The 18,822-nt window shown below is 46.6% G+C and overlaps 1 pseudogene; it reads right to left on the bottom strand.

Moving 5' to 3' along the window:
* Nucleotides 1–8,235: 8,235 nt before the first annotated feature.
* The window catches only part of LOC133628426 (tektin-3-like), a 32,548-nt pseudogene continuing 21,961 nt past the window's right edge, over nucleotides 8,236–18,822 (bottom strand).

Genomic DNA, 18,822 nt, shown 5'->3' with positions numbered 1-18,822 from the left:
CATTCAATGCCATGCTCTTTGGCCCAGGCATCTATGAGGTTGTTCCTGAAGTGTGTCCCATTGTCTGACTCAATTCTTTCTGGGGTGCCATGTCACCAGAGGACTTTCCTTTCAAGGCCCTGGATGGTGCTCCGGGCAGTGGCATGAGACACAGGATACGTTTCCAACCAGCCGGTGGTCGCCTCCACCATTGTGAGCACATGGTGTTTGCCTTGGCGAGTCTGTGGCAGTAATCAATCTGCCAGGCCTCTCCATATTTATATTTCTGCCATTGTCCTCCATACCATATGGGCTTCAATCCTTTTACTTGTTTAATTGTAGCACGTCTCACACTCATGGATAACCTGTGCAATAGTGTCCAAGGTTAAGTCCACCCCTCGATCGCGAGCCCATTTACAGGTAGCATCTCTGCCTTGATGACCTGAGGTATCATGGGCCCATCGAGCTAAAAATAACTCCTCCTTATGTTGCCAATCCAGATCTATCTGAGAAATCTTAGCAGCCTTGTCAACTTGCTGGTTATGCAGATGTTCTTCTGTGGCCTGCTTTTTGGGTACGTGAGCATCTACATGGCGCACCTTCACAACTAGTTTCTCCATTCGAGCAGCAATGTCCTGCCATAGTGGAGCAGCCCAGACGGGTTTGCCCCGTCGTTGCCAGTTGTTCCGTCTCCATTGCTGTAGCCATCCCCATAGAGCGTTTGCCACCATCCACGAATCAGTGTAGAGGTAGATCCTTGGCCATTTTTCCCGTTCAGCAATGTCTAAAGCCAACTGGATGGCTTTTACCTCTGCAAACTGGCTGGATTCACCCTCTCCTTCTACAGCTTCTGAAATTTTGCGTAGGGGACTCCATACAGCTGCCTTCCATCTCCGATGCCTTCCCACAAGGCAACAAGAGCCATCAGTAAACAGGGCATACCGCTTCTCATCTTCTGACAGTTTATCATACGATGGGGCCTCGTCAACACGTGTCACCTTCTCTGGTGATATTTCACCATCTTCACACTCTGGCCAGTTTATGATCACCTCCAGGATCCCAGGGCGACTAGGCTTCCCTATGCGAGCTCGTTGTGTGATCAGTGCGATCCACTTACTCCATGTAGCATTAGTTGCATGATGCATAGGGAATGCCTTCCCCTTGAACATCCAGCCCAGCACTGGCAGTCGAGGTGCTAGGAAAAGTTGTGTTTCTGTGCCAATCACTTCTGATGCAGCTTGAACTCCTTCATATGCTGCCAGTATCTCCTTCTCGGTTGGAGTGTATCGGGCCTCGGATCCTCTGTGTCCCCGACTCCAGAACCCGAGGGGTCGGCCTCGACCCTCCCCAGGTGCTCTCTGACAAAGACTCCAAGTAGGGCCATTCTCCCCAGCTGCGGTGTAGAGCACATTTTTAACATCTGGTCCTGTCTGGACTGGCCCGAGTGCCATCGCATGAACAATCTCCTGTTTAATTTGTTCAAAACTTTGTTGCTGCTCAGGACCCCATTCAAAATCATTCTTCTTCTGTGTCACACGGTAGAGGGGGCTAACAATCATACTGTAATTTGGAATATGCATTCTCCAAAAACCCACAACACCTAGGAAAGCTTGTGTTTCCTTTTTGTTAGTTGGTGGAGACATGGCTGCAATCTTGTTTATCACCTCTATTGGAATATGACGACGTCCATCCTGCCATTTTACTCCTAAAAACTGGATCTCCTGTGCAGGTCCTTTGACTTTACTGCATTTAATGGCAAAGCCAGCCTTTAGAAGAATTTGAATTATTTTCTTTCCTTTATCAAGGACTTCCACGGCTGAGTCACCCCACACCACAATATCATCAATGTATTGCAGATGTTCTGGGGCCTCACCCTCCTCCAGCATGGCCTGGATCAGTCCATGGCAAATCGTGGGGCTGTGTTTCCATCCCTGGGGCAGTCGATTCCAAGTATACTGCACCCCTCTCCAAGTGAAAGCAAACTGAGGCCTGCACTCTTTTGCTAAAGGGATTGAGAAGAATGCATTGGCAATATCAATGGTGGCATACCATTTGGCTGCCTTGGACTCCAATTCGTATTGGAGTTCCAACATGTCTGGCACAGCCGCGCTCAGCGGTGGCGTGACTTCATTCAGGCCACGATAGTCTACTGTCAGTCTCCACTCTCCAGTAGACTTTTGTACCGGCCATATAGGGCTGTTAAAGGGTGAGTGAGTTTTGCTGATCACCCCTTGGCTCTCCAATTGGCAAATCAACTTATGAATGGGAATCACAGAGTCTCTGTTGGTGCGGTATTGCCGACGGTGCACTGTTGTGGTTGCAATTGGTACCTGTTGCTCCTCAACCTTCAGCAACCCCACAACAGAAGGGTCCTCTGAAAGGCCAGGCATGCTGGATAATTGTTCAATCTCTTCTGCCTCCACTGCAGCCACACCAAAGGCCCACCTGTATCCTTTTGGGTCCTTAAAATACCCTCTCTTAAGATAATCTATGCCTAAGATGCATGGAGCTTTGGGGCCTGTTGCAATAGGATGCTTGTGCCAATTTGTGCCAGTCAGAGTCACTTCAGCTTTTAATACAGATAGCTGCTGAGATCCCCCTGTCACTCCAGAAATACAAATGGATTCTGTCCCTTTAAAATTTGATGGCATCAGAGTACATTGTGCACCGGTGTCCACTAAAGCCTTGTATTCTTGTGGATTTGATGTTCCAGGCCAACGAATCCACACAGTCCAATAAACCCGATTATCCCTTTCCTCCACCTGGCTGGAGGCAGGGCCCCCCTAATACTGGTCATCGCAGTCATCATTTACTGTTTCCCAGGAAACACAAGAGGGTCCCTCGAGGGAATCAGAATTGAAATCAACCCTAGAGGGTTGTCTAGAGGGTTGCTCAATGGAAACTGGAGCGACATTCCTCCAAGGAGAGTTACTTCTTTTAACCCTTCCTTTACGCAACTCCTGTGCCTGTGCTCTTGGAGTAGATGGGGTAGGTGGCCTATCCCACTTGCTCATACTCTCTCCTTGGTCCTGTGGATGGGACCATGAAACATCCTGGGGTGTATACTCCTTATGTTCCTGCTCTTGAGCACGGGGACGCTTATTCTTAAAAGCTGGAGTACTGGCAGGTGGAGAGCGAGACATGAATTGGTCAAACTTCCGTGACATTTTCTCTACAGCTGAAACAACAGCCTGTAGGGGAGAAGACACATTTTCTTCATATTGCCGAAGTTGAGCGGCTAGTTGTTCCACCGTTTGCCTCTCATCTTCTTTCCAGGAGACAACTGCCAACGAACTGGCATAGTTTGGTGGTGCACTTCGTAGGAACTTTCGCCACATAACTCGTGTGCATTGAATTTCATCTGGGTCTGTGGGTGCATAGCCATTATAAATAATCTCCAGCACAGCTAACTCCCTCAAATATTGAATGCCTTTCTCCATGGTGGTCCACTTACTTGGGGGGCTCGTAATATCTTCCTTGAAGGGGTATCTTTCCTTCACGTCTAACAAAAGTCGCCTCCAGAGGCTGAGGGTCTGTGATGGTCTTCCCATAGCCTTATCAATGCCCCCGTCCCGGGACAAGGAGTCCAATTGCCTGGCTTCTTTGCCCTCTAAGTCCAAACTGTGGGCTCCATTTTCCCAGCATCGGAGCATCCAGGTGATAATGTGCTCACCTGGGTGACGGCTGTAATCTTTCCGCACATCTCGCAGTTCACTCAGGGACAAGGACCGGCTGATTATCTCTGGCTCGAACTCTTCTTCCCTCTGTGATATCCCTTGTTCATCTTCATCCTTAGTGCTGCAAATTGGTTTTTTTGTGTATTTCTTTTTCTGTACAGGGGCAACTGATACTGGCACAAATTGACACTCTGATTCAACAGCAATTGTATCAGTTGTCTCAGTTTGAGTGGCTGCAGTTGTAACAGCAACAGTCTGGGTTTGAGCATCCACAGTTGTAGCAGCAGTCTGAGTGGACATAACAACGATATTCACAGTATGGGTATGAGTGTCCACAGTGGTAACAGCAACGGTGTCAGCAGTCTGGGTATGAGTGTTCAAAGCTGCAACTGCAACATCCACTGCTGAAGTTGGAACAGCAACTGGTTCTGGCACAACTGAGTTAGGAATGCGTTCCTGTGTTCTCCAAATCTTTACAGGTAAAAAGCTCCCTGGACACCTTCCCATATTCTGTATGCCTTTCCTCACAGCTCTCAAAAAAAATTTTACAATCCAAGCCGAGGTAGAAACATGAGAAAATAATACAGACATGGTAATTAGAACATTCCAAGTATTATTGTTAGAATCCATTAGAAGCATCTTGAAGAAATGAGGGTGACATAGTGAGAGGAATTACACGTCAGCTTTTCCCATAAATTGAGTGCCATTATTAAGTTCTAGGAGAAAGTGTGGAAGAGACAGAAAAGCCATGTACACATTCCAACCCAACTTAATAACCCATGACAAAATCATATCATAAGCCAATCCCATCCAGTGCAGTAGCATGAGAATTTTTATACATTTTCCACCGACGAGAAACACTATCACAAGACATACATGATGCAGATAAGAGGACATGTAATACCACCATACAAGCATATCAACCAACATTGTGATCAGCAATCAGTTAGTGTCAGGAGTGTACACAAGGATTTTGTTTAAACCCACTCTGTTTTATTTCAACCTCGCGGGCCCCACGTTGGGCGCCAATAAATGTCGTGGTTTTGCCCAGCAGGAGCAAAGGGGAAGAAAGCCACGACTCCTCCCCCTCACCCTCTCGACGGAATGCGGAGGGGATCGGAGAGGGAGAAAAAAAAGTAAAAGAGCCCGCGTAAGTTGAAATAAGAAGAGTTTACTGGGGAAATTGAAGAGTAACAACTATAACAAAGACAAGGGGATATTACAAAGAAAACTGGTGAGTGATACAGTTGCTCACCACCCGGGACCTGACGTGAGCGACGGCTCCAGACCGGCGACCGAGAGTCCGCGCCCCCCTGGAAGAGCTTATTCCAGGGAAGAGCTTATTCCGGCCAGCCCCCACCTGTACCCTGGGCATGACGGTTAGGATGGTATCGAATACCTGCTGGCCAGCCTGGGTCAGCTGTTCAGGCTGTGCCCTTTCCTGGTTCCTCACGGGAATTAACTGTATCCTGACTCAAACCAGGACAGGTTGGAATACCAGTGACAACGCCGAAGTTCTGGCTGCTTCCAGTGCATCGCCATCCCCTTTTCCCAGACAATCCTTTGCGAGGGCAGCCCAAGTCTCGCTCCGCTCCCTTGCAATGGCCTCCGCCAGTTCACTCTCTGCCCCAGGGACAGGCTCACCAAGTGGAGGGGGCGGAGGCGGGGGGTCTTTAGGTCGGCACTCTTGTTCCTCAGGAGGGGCTGATGGCTCACATGGTTCTCGTACCCCGTCCGTGCCTCTAGGGCCATTTTCTACACTCGGGCGTGGGAGCATTACTTTTGAGACGGTAGGAGCCAGCGGGATGGATTGGAACCAGTCATGCTCATAGTTTTTATTCTTACTCTATGCTGCTGATGCGTGCTCAGCAGCCTTCTTTCTGCCTAATGTTGCAGCAACTCATTGTGCACTATCCTCCAAAGCTTCCCTAACTTTTTAGCTGTCTTATCGTCCTCCAGGGTAGCTTCCCACAGAAAATCCCCAAATTTACACCATTCGCTCAATTCATGCACTGTATGTGGATTCTGAAACACTCCCTTAGCATACCCATAAGCTAACAACCCTGGTAGGTCCTTTTGCAGATCTATACCCTTTATCTGCCGCTTCTGCAAGAATGCAGTAAATAAATCATATGTCGCTTGCCTTTCCATACCTATTATCGTCAGCGCGCTGTTGCAGCCCTTCAAGGTCTGGCGGCACATATCGGTCGGGCTCGTCTATACGGTTGTGGTAGTTTGAGCCTGGCTGGATGCCAGGTGCCCACCACACCGCTTTACCCCCCACCTCCCGAGAAGCAAGCCAGGGAAGGGGAGAAAATAAGATGGGAATCTCGTGGGTTGAGATAAAAGCAGTTTAATAAATAAGCAGCAAAGCCGCGCGCGCGGGAAGCAAAGCAGAAGCAGATAAGCTGTTACTCTCTACTTCCCATCAGCAGCGATGTCCGGCCACCTCCCGAGAAGCAGGGCTTCAGTACGGGTAGCGGTTGCTTTGGGAAGGCCAGAAATGAATCTCGCCTCCCCTTCCTGCTCCTTTCCCCCAGTTTATATTACTGAGGTGACGTCATATGGTATGGAATATCTCCTTGGTCAGCCTGGGTCAGCTGTCCTGGCCATAGTCCCTCCCAAGATCATGCCCACTCACAGCTATTGGTGAAGGTGGGGGAAGGAATGCTGGAGGGACAGCCCCGATGTTGTGCAAGCGGTAGTCATAATATTGATATCAACGGTAAGCACAGCACTGCAGGAGCTGCTGTGGAAAATCACTACCGTCCCAGACCCACTACAGTCTCCACCCCTTATTCCATACCATTTATGTCATGCTCAGACAAACCATCTTAACAATCCATATACATTCTTATATACTCTCATTAACCAGTACCCCCACTCTTCAACAGACAAACATCATTCTTGTATTCCCTCTTCCTCCTCGTCTGCCCTTACTAATCGATGATATGGACTTGACCTCCTTATCCACTGCTTCTTTTTCACTACTGGGGCAACCACTGTGGTTGTTGTTTGGTTCCCTGACTCAACCATGGTAGTCTCAGGTATAGTTTGAATTTCCACCTCGGCCATAGTCCTCTGAGAGGGCTGGACTGCGACTGACTCAACTATGTTGGTCTCAGGTACCGTTTGAGTTTCCATTTCAATCACAGTTCTCTGAGAGGACTGGAATGCAGCTCGGTAGGCAGAGGCTAGGCCCCAGTATAGTGCCTGAACCTGATGGGCCTCATTAGGGTAGGTAAGACACCCTTCTATCAGGTAGCGTGTCAGTAAAGCAGGGTTTTTTATCTGTTCAGATGTAAAATCCCAGGTTACAGGAGGTGATAACCGTCCTAGGAATTTGCCTAAATTCATCCACATACCCTGCCACCCAGGGACTGGCCGCTTCAGGGGGCATTTTAACATGTTTCCATCACAAATTTGTACTCTCTGATACCCAGATGACTCCAGATTCCACAAAATATATATAATATACCAACCATGTTAATTAGTAATATTAAAACTCTCGTATAAGGGTGACTAAGGACCTGGGAAGTCTGTGTAACAGAATTGTCTAGATCAGTCCGAGCTGAGGAGAAAGAGGTGCTTTGCCCCATGGCCTCCACAAGATAGCTCCCACAGCACACTAAATTCATCAGTAACAGAATGAGACTTGCTATTATTATTTGGGCCATCATGTTCCCAGGCCCTTTCATCCTCTTCACAAAATTATATAGCCAGCTTAGCAAAGCTATTAAGGTTAAAGCACAGCACAGAGTCAATGTTAGGAGCATCGTGTTCCCAAACATTAGAAAGTGTAAGCTAAGCTGCATAGCAGCAAGGCTCCGTGACCAGCACAGGAACTTTGCTCTCATTGGTTTACTGTAATTGCAATGCAGTTAATGTAATTCTGCTATTATCTCGCTCCACGTTGGGCGCCAAAAGGGCTGTGGTAGTTTGAGCCTGGCTGGATGCCAGGTGCCCACCACACCGCTTTATCCCCCATCTCCTCAGCAAGCCAGGGAAGGGGAGAAAATAAGATGGGAATCTCGTGGGTTGAGATAAAAGCAGTTTAATAAATAAGCAGCAAAGCCGCGCGCGCGGGAAGCAAAGCAGAAGCAGATAAGCTGTTTCTCTCTACTTCCCATCAGCAGCGATGTCCGGCCACCTCCCGAGAAGCAGGGCTTCAGTACGCGTAGCGGTTGCTTTGGGAAGGCCAGAAATGAATCTCGCCTCCCCTTCCTGCTCCTTTCCCCCAGTTTATATTACTGAGCTGACGTCATATGGTATGGAATATCTCCTTGGTCAGCCTGGGTCAGCTGTCCTGGCCATAGTCCCTCCCAAGATCATGCCCACTCACAGCTATTGGTGAAGGTGGGGGAAGGAATGCTGGAGGGACAGCCCCGATGTTGTGCAAGCGGTAGTCATAATATTGATATCAACAGTAAGCACAGCACTGCAGGAGCTGCTGTGGAAAATCACTACCGTCCCAGACCCACTACAACGGTCACCCAGGGCACAGCATGTTCCCAATTTTCACGCTTATTGTCGTCCTTGTGGCGTAGGACCCGAACCCCTTCGTCGCTCTGCCGTGGCGTCAAGCCGCTATCACGTCGGGTTCACCATTTCCTGAAGACGACGGGAGACAGTCACACCCTGTAGTGCTGAGCAAGTCTCAACTTTATTTGCAAAGATACAACTGTTTTATAGATACAATAATCAGGCTCACACATATTGCAAAAGCTAAGCTCATCATTGGTTCCCAGTTAAATGTCAATCCTGCCCCTGTTTCAACATAATTCGGACGCTTGTGGCTGCTCAACCCAAACTAAGTTCCTGTTTTCTCATCCTGTTATCATACAACTCTCTTGCTCAAGGACACCACGTCCTTGAGCAAGGGTCCAATATCTTATCGCTTAATGCTTACTGCCTAACCAGCTGTATTCTATCATGTCCTCGCATGTTAGATGCGAGATTTGCATCTAACTGGGAACCAATGATGAGCTTAGCTTTTGCTGCTCTCGACTGTGAGAAACCAAGAAGCAAAAATGTATACGAGATAGTAGCTTCGGGCAGGGAGGCGGCTGGGGCAGCGTGTGAAACTGCAAGGCTTGTCACAGAAAACTACATCTGGCTTTTAGAGAAAGGACCAATTAGAAGTAATATGAACACCCTAGCTTTGCTGCTGATTGTAAGGGTCTGATGCTTGTTAGTAAAATTTGAGTTATTAAAAACACTGGAGCAGGCTGCCTGGAGGGGTCATGGACATATCAGCTATCTCCATGCATTGAGCCACGTTATCCCTCGCACTAGCCAGGGACAGGCGGTCCTTAAATGCGCTCACAGCTAAACCGTCTAAGGGAGGGGGAGAGCATGGGGCGTAGAAGATATAACGGTCTACTGAGTCTCTCTTGCAGATTGACGTGTTTCTCGGAGTGCTCGCCCTGATGCAGATCAAGATGGAGTCACTCAACTATTGGCAGGATTGAATACTGAAGTGGAACACGACCAGCACCTGATCATATCTTCCCGCAATTGGCTCAGCTAGCATATGTGCTGGGCAGACACGTTATGTATCAGCCCGTGCCACAGGACACTGGAATCATCGAGCATACAGAGCGGGAGATGTGGTAGGCGTCTGGAAGATCTCAGGTTGTAACGTGTGAGGTGTAAGGTACAGAAGAGGGGGGCACGGGGTGGAGTGAGAGGAGATGCTGGTGGTGGCAGATGTGAGCACATGGTGTAAACAAGGGGTTGAAGTTTGTCAGATGGATGTCACTCATGTGGCAGACTTTGGAAGACTAAAATATGTGCATGTAACCATAGACACATGGAGCAAATTTGTTTGGGCAACAGCACAGACAGGGGAGAGGGCCATACATGTGGAGCGTCATTTACATAGTAGTTTTGCAACAATGGGAATTCCTCAGAAAATAAAGACAGACAATGGGCCGGCCTATATAAGTAGAAGCATAGAACAGTTTATGAGGCAATGGGGAGTTAAACATGTAGCAGGGATTCCCCATTCCCCCACAGGACAGGCCATAATAGAAAGAGCTAATGGGACTCTAAAAAGTTATCTTGATAACTATGGGGATGTTAAAGACCCACATATGAAATTGTTAAAGGCCTTATTTGTTATGAACCACCTGTGTGTGTTTGGGGAACAGAAGCTACCACCTGTAATAATACATCATAATCCAAAGGCAAAAAGGAGAGAAAGAAAGAAATATGGGTTAAATATCATGACCCTAAAACAGGGATATGGCAGCCTCCGGCCAAAGTATTATACTGGAGACATTGGTATTTGTGTGTTGATTCTCCCACAGGATCCATTTGGGTGCCAGCCAGGTGGATAAGAGCTGTCCTTGAAGCTGCGGAGATCAAACCATCTGACGAAAAAGGACAGGAAGAGATTGGAGAATAAATACACCCTCGTCTTGCGGTCATTGGAGGACTGGCTAACAATCAAAAGACTGAAGGTTATATAACAAAAAGACAGTGAATTTAATGAATAATAATGAGGTGTTTTGTTATAACCATAGCTTTTAGTATAACTATAATTGCCAACAGTTTGACGCATTTTAATCAGCCTAGAGATAATATTTGTATAACCTTTGCTAATGAAACTGGTCAATCATGTCTTTGTCTTAGTTTGGGAGGGGTTACTAATCCTTTTAAAACGTGTTTGATAGGATTGCCCGTGTGGAATCCGGAGGAATTTTGTGGACTAGTAGACAATAACACCTTGTGAGATAGGACGGGGCTGAACACAAGTAGCGATGATCACGATCATTCGGACGGGAAACGTCAATGTGAGATAATTAAGTCCCTTAATACCACATTAGCCTCACCCCCTGAGGAAATAGACATGTTTGGAAGTGCCAATGCAAGCTTCGGTACTAATGGAACTGGGGGAAATTGGATAAGGTTTATGTCACGGGATATCCATGACTTTAATAGAAATTGAAAATATTGGGCCACCTTAGACTCTTCTTTGAAGTCAGAAACGGTATTTAAGCAATTGTATTCCAGCTGTAATGTCTCTAGTATTACATCACCAAAGAAATTGCCCACGGGTATATTTTTAAACTGTGGAGAAAGGGCCTAGAACGGAATACCAGTACATCCCCCGGGTGGACCCTGTTGTTTGGGGAAACTTCTTTATTCCACCCTAACTTAACCACGCTAATGCAGCTTGCTGACCATAATAATAGCTCCCGCAAAAAACGTAGTTCTTATGAGTTTGATTGTACTGATATTGGTCCCCCACGATTTTGGAGTGAACTGAAGCAAGTCATAGTTGCCACCCTTTTGCCAGGAGGAGCAGCCAATAAGGCCATGAACTTGGCTAAACAGTTAGGATGTTGGACTAAAGATGAGTTAAATAAAACTTCAGAAATGATTGATATGTTAACAACTGACGTTCAAAGTGTAAATCATGCGGTGTTACAAAATAGAGCTGCCATAGACTTTTTATTATTAGCCCACGGACATGGATTTGAAGAATTTGAGGGCATGTGTTGTATGAACCTGTCGGACCATTCCACCTCGATACATGCCAATCTGAAAGAACTTCAACAGGGATTCCATCAGTTGAAAGAAGAAGAGGGATTAGGACTTGAAGGATGGCTTAAGGGGTGGGGAATAGGCCCTTGGTTGTGAAATGTTATAATGTATGGAATTGGCTTTATGGGTATTGTTTTATTTATATTGTTAGTGTTTCCCTGTTTTAAAAATTGTATTCAACAGACAATAGAAAGAACATTTGAGAGGATGTGGCAGGCTAATATCATTTTCCAAAGGGAAAACGGGGGAAATGTGGTGAGTTTTGTGGAGACTTGGCTAGAGGAAAGAGGACATGATAGAATACAGCTGGTTAGGCAGTGAGCATTAAGCGATAAGATATTGGACTCCTGCTCAAGGACATGAGAGCAAGAGAGTTGTATGATAACAGGATGAGAAAACAAGAGCTTAGTTTGGGTTAAGGAGCCACAAGTATCTGGAGTATGTTGAAACAAGGTCGACGTTTGCATCTAACTGGGAACCAATGATAAGCTTAGCTTTTGCAATATGTATGAGCCTGATTATTGTATCTATAAAAGAGTTGTATCTTTGCAAATAAAGTTGAGACTTGTTGCAATACAGGGTGGGCTTGTCTCCCGTCGTCTTCAGCAGGGTCTCCCTTCCTGCTTTCTTGTAGCTCCCATACGGAGTGGTATAACTTCTACTGCCAGCATGTGGTTTTTCAATTGGAGCTGAGCAGTCCAAGTGAGTGGGATTGGAGATAGCTCCCACAGGAAACCAGCTGCAAATGTGACACAGCACTGGCTGATCGTAGATCTTTCAGCCCGAGTCCACTAAAAATTCTACTTCCTGACGCTGAGGACCTAACTTCAGTTTTATCAAGGGCTCGATTACTCTTGTGGTCCTCAGCAAATAGAGCCCCTGACTCCCCCTATTCTTCCTTAAAAACATTCCATCGTCCTTTGATTCCTTTTTTTTTTTTTTTTTCCTGTTGAATGCACCTGTCTCCCAGGCTTTTGTTTCCCTTTCTAGCCCTTTTTCTTGCCAATCTTCTAATTTTTCTAGTTTCTTTCAGATATCTACCCATGATATTGCCACAAACTGGGTCTTTAATAATGCCTGTCCGTCTGGATCTGCTGGATCTACTCCAGAGTACAGTTGAAGGCTTTTACATAATCTCTCAAGCCAATCAGTCGGGGTTTTGTCTTTTCTCTGTCTCTCATTGAATGCTTTGTTAATATTCTGTCCTCGGGGAACAGACTCTCTGATTCCCTGGACAATGATGGCTCGGAGGTCTGCCATATGGGCTCTGTGCTCCGCCAACTGATTATTACAATTGGGCCTTTGCAAGGGCCATTTCACATCTGCGTCTGGTCCTGCCTGGTGCTGTTGATCCCAGATTCTCATTCCTGATCTTCGAATCATTTCCCTTTCCTCCATTGTGAATAATATAGTTCATCCCAGGTATAGAGATTCAGCCCTAAGAACTGATCTAATCTCTCAGACACACCCAGAGGATCCTCTACCAAATCTCCACTTTGGGTGGGCTCTTAGCTTTCTTTTCCTTAAGAGCGAACAAGGATACCTTATCAGAAAGTTGGGGTATCCAGAGACTCTCATATTCAATTTCCTCTTGGGTAACGGTCTTCTTATCATTTACCCACAAATTGAGGTCTGCTCATAACCAGTCCGCAAAAGATCCAAATATGGGCCAAAGAATATGGGGATTTCCTAATGACTCTTCCTCCCCACCCCAAACTTCCATACAGTAATGTACCATCTTTTCCTTACTCTTTTGTCTTCTACAGGAGGGAATCATTCCAAAATATTATCATCATCCCCAGAGGACTTTCTGGGGGAATATCTGGCAGCCTATCCTTATGCCACCCATGGGATCAGAGGGCTTGCTCTTCCTCTGTCCCAACTTCAAGAGTGCCCTTGACTCGTTTTCACAATCGTTCCCCTCGGTCGTGACCCACGCCCTCGCGGGCAATGGGAACTGCACTACTGGAGGGTCCGCACTCACTTGGTCTCCTTGAGACCTCTCAGTCACTCGCACTCTAGGATAACCACCCCGACCGAACGGAACCACGCAAATACTTACTCAATCCAGAGTCTTCGTTCGGATCTTCGTGCACAAAAATTATGGGGTACTGCAGGTTTATTTGCTTATTTGCCAAATTTAGAAGGGGTTCGGAATACAGAGTTTGGCAAAAGAATTTCCCACACCAGGGCCATCTGCAGATTGGGCGCCCCCCTAGTCTGGGAATCCAATACCAAATTTACCTGTATCCGACTCACGGCACCAAATTGTTATAAGTTGCTGTGAAAAAGTTCACAGGCCAATTTAAATGACTCACAGATCAAATTTATTAAGCAAGCGGCAAATAAGCAAAGCAGCGCTGGGCGACCGGGAGACCCTGCTCCACCAACGGTGTGCGACCCCCCCCGTCCCCCCCCCCGTCCCCTTGTATCAGAGTCCTTTTATGCAGTCCTTACAGGTCGAGTGCATCGCTCCCTGGTGTACTCTGCGCATGTGCCTGTCTTGTTACTAGGGGGTCTTCTTCTGCCTCCTGGTGGTGGTAGGGTGGTGACTGGGATGAAGTCAGTAGTCTTCCTCTAGTGGCCCGCTCATAAACAAATCTCTTGGCTCTTATCAGCTCATGCGCAAGCTATGGTACCGGCTACAAGCACCTTGGCCAACTGCACCTGTACACATTGTAGAGACTTTACGGTTAAAGTTTTACAAGACTTTTAAAAAGACTTTAAATGGTTCCTTGCACAACTATTTGTTCATGATTTGATTAACGAACATGACCTATTCCAATATAGACGGGAGATAGCGCTCATAGGAAAGCAGCTGCAAATGTGACACAGTGCTGGCTGATAGACTACTTCGGGACCTACTTACTGCTGTAGGTGGGGTCTGCGTTTCTGGTTTTTTGTAGCTCCCATTCGCAGTGGTATAACTTAATAGTCTATATATTTTCAATGGGCGTTGAGCAGTCCAAATGAGTGGGATTGGAGGTAGCTCCCACAGGAAAACAGCTGCAAATGTGACACAGTGCTGGCTGATAGAGTACTTCGGGACCTACTTACTATTGTAGGTGGGGTCTGCCTTCCAGCTTTTTTGTACCTCCCGTATAACTTAACCGGCAGTCTGTATTTTTTCAATGGTAACTGAGCAGTCCAAGTGAGTGGGATTGGGGATAGTTCCCATATGACGTGAAATTTTCGGCTCTTGGCGTTAAAACTAATCTCGAAGCCTGAAACCAGGCTCGAAGCCTGAAAAATGAACCAGACTTGAAGTCTGAAAAACCCAGGCTCGAAGCCTGAAAATCCAGCTCTAAGCCGACTTCATGCGGCGATCAACCCAGGGTCCAATTCTCAGCTGGGTGGGAAGAAATCAGTCCTACTCAATGTGAGTGATAGCAGAAATCTTCTTTATTGAGAGCAAGCTCTAACTTATATACACAGCAGCTTCAAAGCTAGCTCAGCAACAGCAGCTAATAAATTTCACTTTCTTGTTCATCCTACTTGCGGTTTCTGCGATAAGCAAGCTCCCTCACATTTTCCCATCTTTTTTTTCCCCAAAGTTGTTTACCACTTTTAGCCGAAAACAGTCCGACCTCGAGGGAATAGAAAGCGGCCTGCTGTCTACATGACAGCAACTGCTTTAACCATGGCTCTGACTCTGGTCTTGATTGTGCATTAAATTCATATAACTAGAGCTCAGGCTGCCTTGCCCCTACAGGCCTAACATTATACCCCGGGATCCATGTCCATGCTCCCTCATTTTTTCTCCACAATTCCCCCGTTTTGTTTTTGCACAAGCAAGACTGAGTCAGACAGTCTATGCACTGCCTGCGTAATACAACTATATACTATCTTAAACATTATAAGCAAAAGCAAAATAATCAATATCCATCTTAACCCTTCTTTGATTAACATAACCAACCAAGGTGAAAACCCCCTAAAACCTGATTGAAGCCAATTATCAAAAGGGTTATAACCCACCGTAATATTCTTAGCGTGAGCCTTTAAATATGCCAAATCTTTGTGAATAGATTCACTATGATCAGAAAGATTAAAACAACACATGCCTTCAAAGTCTTGGCATCCGTGCCCTTCCGCCAATAGCAAAAAATCAATAGCTGCACGATCTTACAATAAGGCATGTCTAAGGCTTTTCTGGTCTGCCAACAATTTTTTCAATAACATCAGTAGTAACATTAGCTTGCTGCTCCGACCAACACACTAATTTTTCTAACTGCCGTAAGGCCTGGGCTGCAGTCGACCCAGGTACAAATGCTGAAGCAAATACATTCGCCGTAATGGACCACAATTGTACTTTACCATCACAATCTCCTTTTAAGTTGTGGGTATCTCTTTTTTTCCGTAAGTTGGAAATTTTTAACCAGTCCTGCTGTCGAGGAGCAAACAAAGATAGTTTCCCTAAATAACATGGCCCCCTAATTGGGTTAGCTGGGATTCCCTGCCACGCTCGATCCCCACATATTAAGAAGATGTTATTGGGTAGAGCTTTAGCAGACCCATTGCTCCACAGAGTAGGCCCCTGAGGGTTTCCGCGTTCCCAACCAGTGTTACTCCCCCCATATATCAACCCAGATAAATTGGCCATCCAAGTTCCACCAAATTGTCCTATGACCAATCCACAATATCTTCCTTTTGGATCTACAAATCGACTATATGCACCTTCGGGGGAAACATCAGTCCACTGCTTAACCATATTTTTATATTGTTCCATTCCTCTTAGTCCTTAGTCCCAAAGCTAAAACAAGTACGAGTCCTACTCCCATTCGTTATGTTTCCGATTGCTTGACTTCCCAGCAACTCCAACTCTTGTGGGTCCCAGGGAAGAGGGACTTTGAGCCTACTTAACAAGTCTGCGGCACAGTCCAATGTCACTTTGCTGGAACAGGAGGCGCTCCCGCTGACATATTTCTGGAAATCACTAGGATCAAAATCTGGTATCCCAACCAGGCAGGTGCGGAATGTATCACTCACCGATTGAAGACTCAGACAAAAGTCAACTTGGCCTGTCTGATTCGCCCAGGTGACCCACATGTTCTGACATGGATTCACTTGATCCAATGGCGATGTGTGAACTGTCACCATCAGGATTATTAGGAGTAACAGCCACTCTAGTCCATTTCGCAGGAACCCATATTGGACATGTAGATGTAAGCACAGATATATAACCCCTGCCTAAATACTGCACTTTAGCTGGGCCCTGCCATATACCTGTTTGTGGATCTCTGTAAGTTACCCACATTGCCGGCGGTCTTTTGGATGTTTCCACCATTCCTTGATGTAGTCGAGCTGGAGGTTCTTTCTCCTCCCCAAAGATACATAAATGATTTATAGTAAACAAGACCTTAGACAACCGTTCCTGTGGGTGCTGTATGTCAGACATTTTACTTAAATATGATTTTAACACTTGATGAGTTTGTTCCACTATAGCTCATCCTGTCAGTGAGTGTGATACCCCTGTAATGTGTTTCACTCCCCAGGTTTGGAAAAACTGTTTCACCCGATGACTAACATATGCAGGGCTGTTATCAGTCTTAATGGTGCCTGGCACCCCCATAAGAGCAAAACATGCAGTGACATGTTGGATTACATGTGTTACTCTTTCTCCTGCTTGAGCTATTGCCCATATATACTTACTGAATGTATCCACAGTTACATGAACATATTTAAGCCTTCCAAATTCAGAAATGTGAGTGACATCCATCTGCCACAATTCTAATGGTCCCAGACCCCTGGGGTTGACTCCCAGACCTAACCCTGGGCCGTAGTGGCTACACTGCGGGCAAGCCCTCTATTGAAAGGTCAAAACTTCTCTTTAGACCTCTGGCATTTTGATGAAAGATGGTATGGGCTTCTCTTGCTTGTTTGAATTTATTTACAGGCACCCCCAAAGCTACCAGCTTGTCCGCTCTAGCATTTCCTGCTCCTAAACCAATGTCATACTGTGGTAGTTTGAGCCTGGCTGGATGCCAGGTGCCCACCACACCGCTTTACCCCCCACCTCCTCAGCAAGCCAGGGAAGGGGAGAAAATAAGATGGGAATCTCGTGGGTTGAGATAAAAGCAGTTTAATAAATAAGCAGCAAAGCCGCGCGCGCGGGAAGCAAAGCAGAAGCAGATAAGCTGTTACTCTCTACTTCCCATCAGCAGCGATGTCCGGCCACCTCCCGAGAAGCAGGGCTTCAGTACGCGTAGCGGTTGCTTTGGGAAGGCCAGAAATGAATCTCGCCTCCCCTTCCTGCTCCTTTCCCCCAGTTTATATTCCTGAGCTGACGTCATATGGTATGGAATATCTCCTTGGTCAGCCTGGGTCAGCTGTCCTGGCCATAGTCCCTCCCAAGATCATGCCCACTCACAGCTATTGGTGAAGGTGGGGGAAGGAATGCTGGAGGGACAGCCCCGATGTTGTGCAAGCGGTAGTCATAATATTGATATCAACAGTAAGCACAGCACTGCAGGAGCTGCTGTGGAAAATCACTACCGTCCCAGACCCACTACAGTCTCCACCCCTTATTCCATACCATTTATGTCATGCTCAGACAAACCATCTTAACAATCCATATACATTCTTATATACTCTCATTAACCAGTACCCCCACTCTTCAACAGACAAACATCATTCTTGTATTCCCTCTTGCATCTTGCAGCAATCCCACAACAAAAGGGTCTTCTGAGAGGCCAGGTAAATTAGAGAGTTGTTTGATTTTCTCTGTATCTACAGTGGCTATACCAAAAGCCCATCGATACCCCTTGGGGTCTTTGAAGTACCCTCTCCTGAGGTAATCTATGCCAAGAATACAAGGGGCCTCTGGACCAGTCACAATGGGGTGTTTTTTCCATTTGTCCCCTGTTAAGCTCACTTCAGCCTCTAATACAGATAATTCTTCACATCCCCCTGTCACTCCAGAGATCCAGACAGAATCTGTGCCTCTATACCTTGATGGCATCAATGTACACTGTGCCCCTGTGTCTACTAAGGCTTTATACCTTTGTGGGTTTGATGTGCCAGGCCATCGAACCCACACAGTCCAGTAGATTCGGTCATCCCTTTCCTCCTCCTGGCTGGAGGCAGGGACCCTCTATTTCTGTTCTTCATCAGAGTATTCGCTATCTGATCCTTGCAATTGCAGACCTGAAGTCTCCTCATTGGCTTCGAAGGAAGTAGTTGCAGTTCTTCTATGTCTTGGAGATTGTTGATTGTCCTCTTTTGTTTTGGCAGCCACTCTGCTGACAGCTCTCCTGGGCGGTCCTTTTCTAACAGCTGCCTTCCCCCTTAGTTCACGTACACGCGCTTCTAGCTTAAAAGTGGGTTCACCATCCCACTTCCTCATATCCTCTCCTTGGCCACGCAAAAAGAGCCAGAGTTCATTTCGCGGTGTACTCCTGCGTCTGGGACTTCCCTTTCCCCTGGTCGGGACAGTGGATGACTGAATTCTTGAGGCAGATCTAACAATCAGGCCATCATCCCACACTGATGAGGAGGTGCAGAGGCTCTCTTCATAGTTCTGTAACCAAGAAGATACCCTCTCCACTGTTGGTATGTCCATGTCTGGATGATACACCATTGCCAGGATATTAGAATATGTAGCTGGGGCACTCTGGAT

This window comes from Colius striatus, chromosome W, assembly GCF_028858725.1.
Source record: "Colius striatus isolate bColStr4 chromosome W, bColStr4.1.hap1, whole genome shotgun sequence".
NCBI lineage: Eukaryota > Metazoa > Chordata > Aves > Coliiformes > Coliidae > Colius > Colius striatus.
This window is presented reverse-complemented; position numbering and strand designations above follow the sequence as displayed.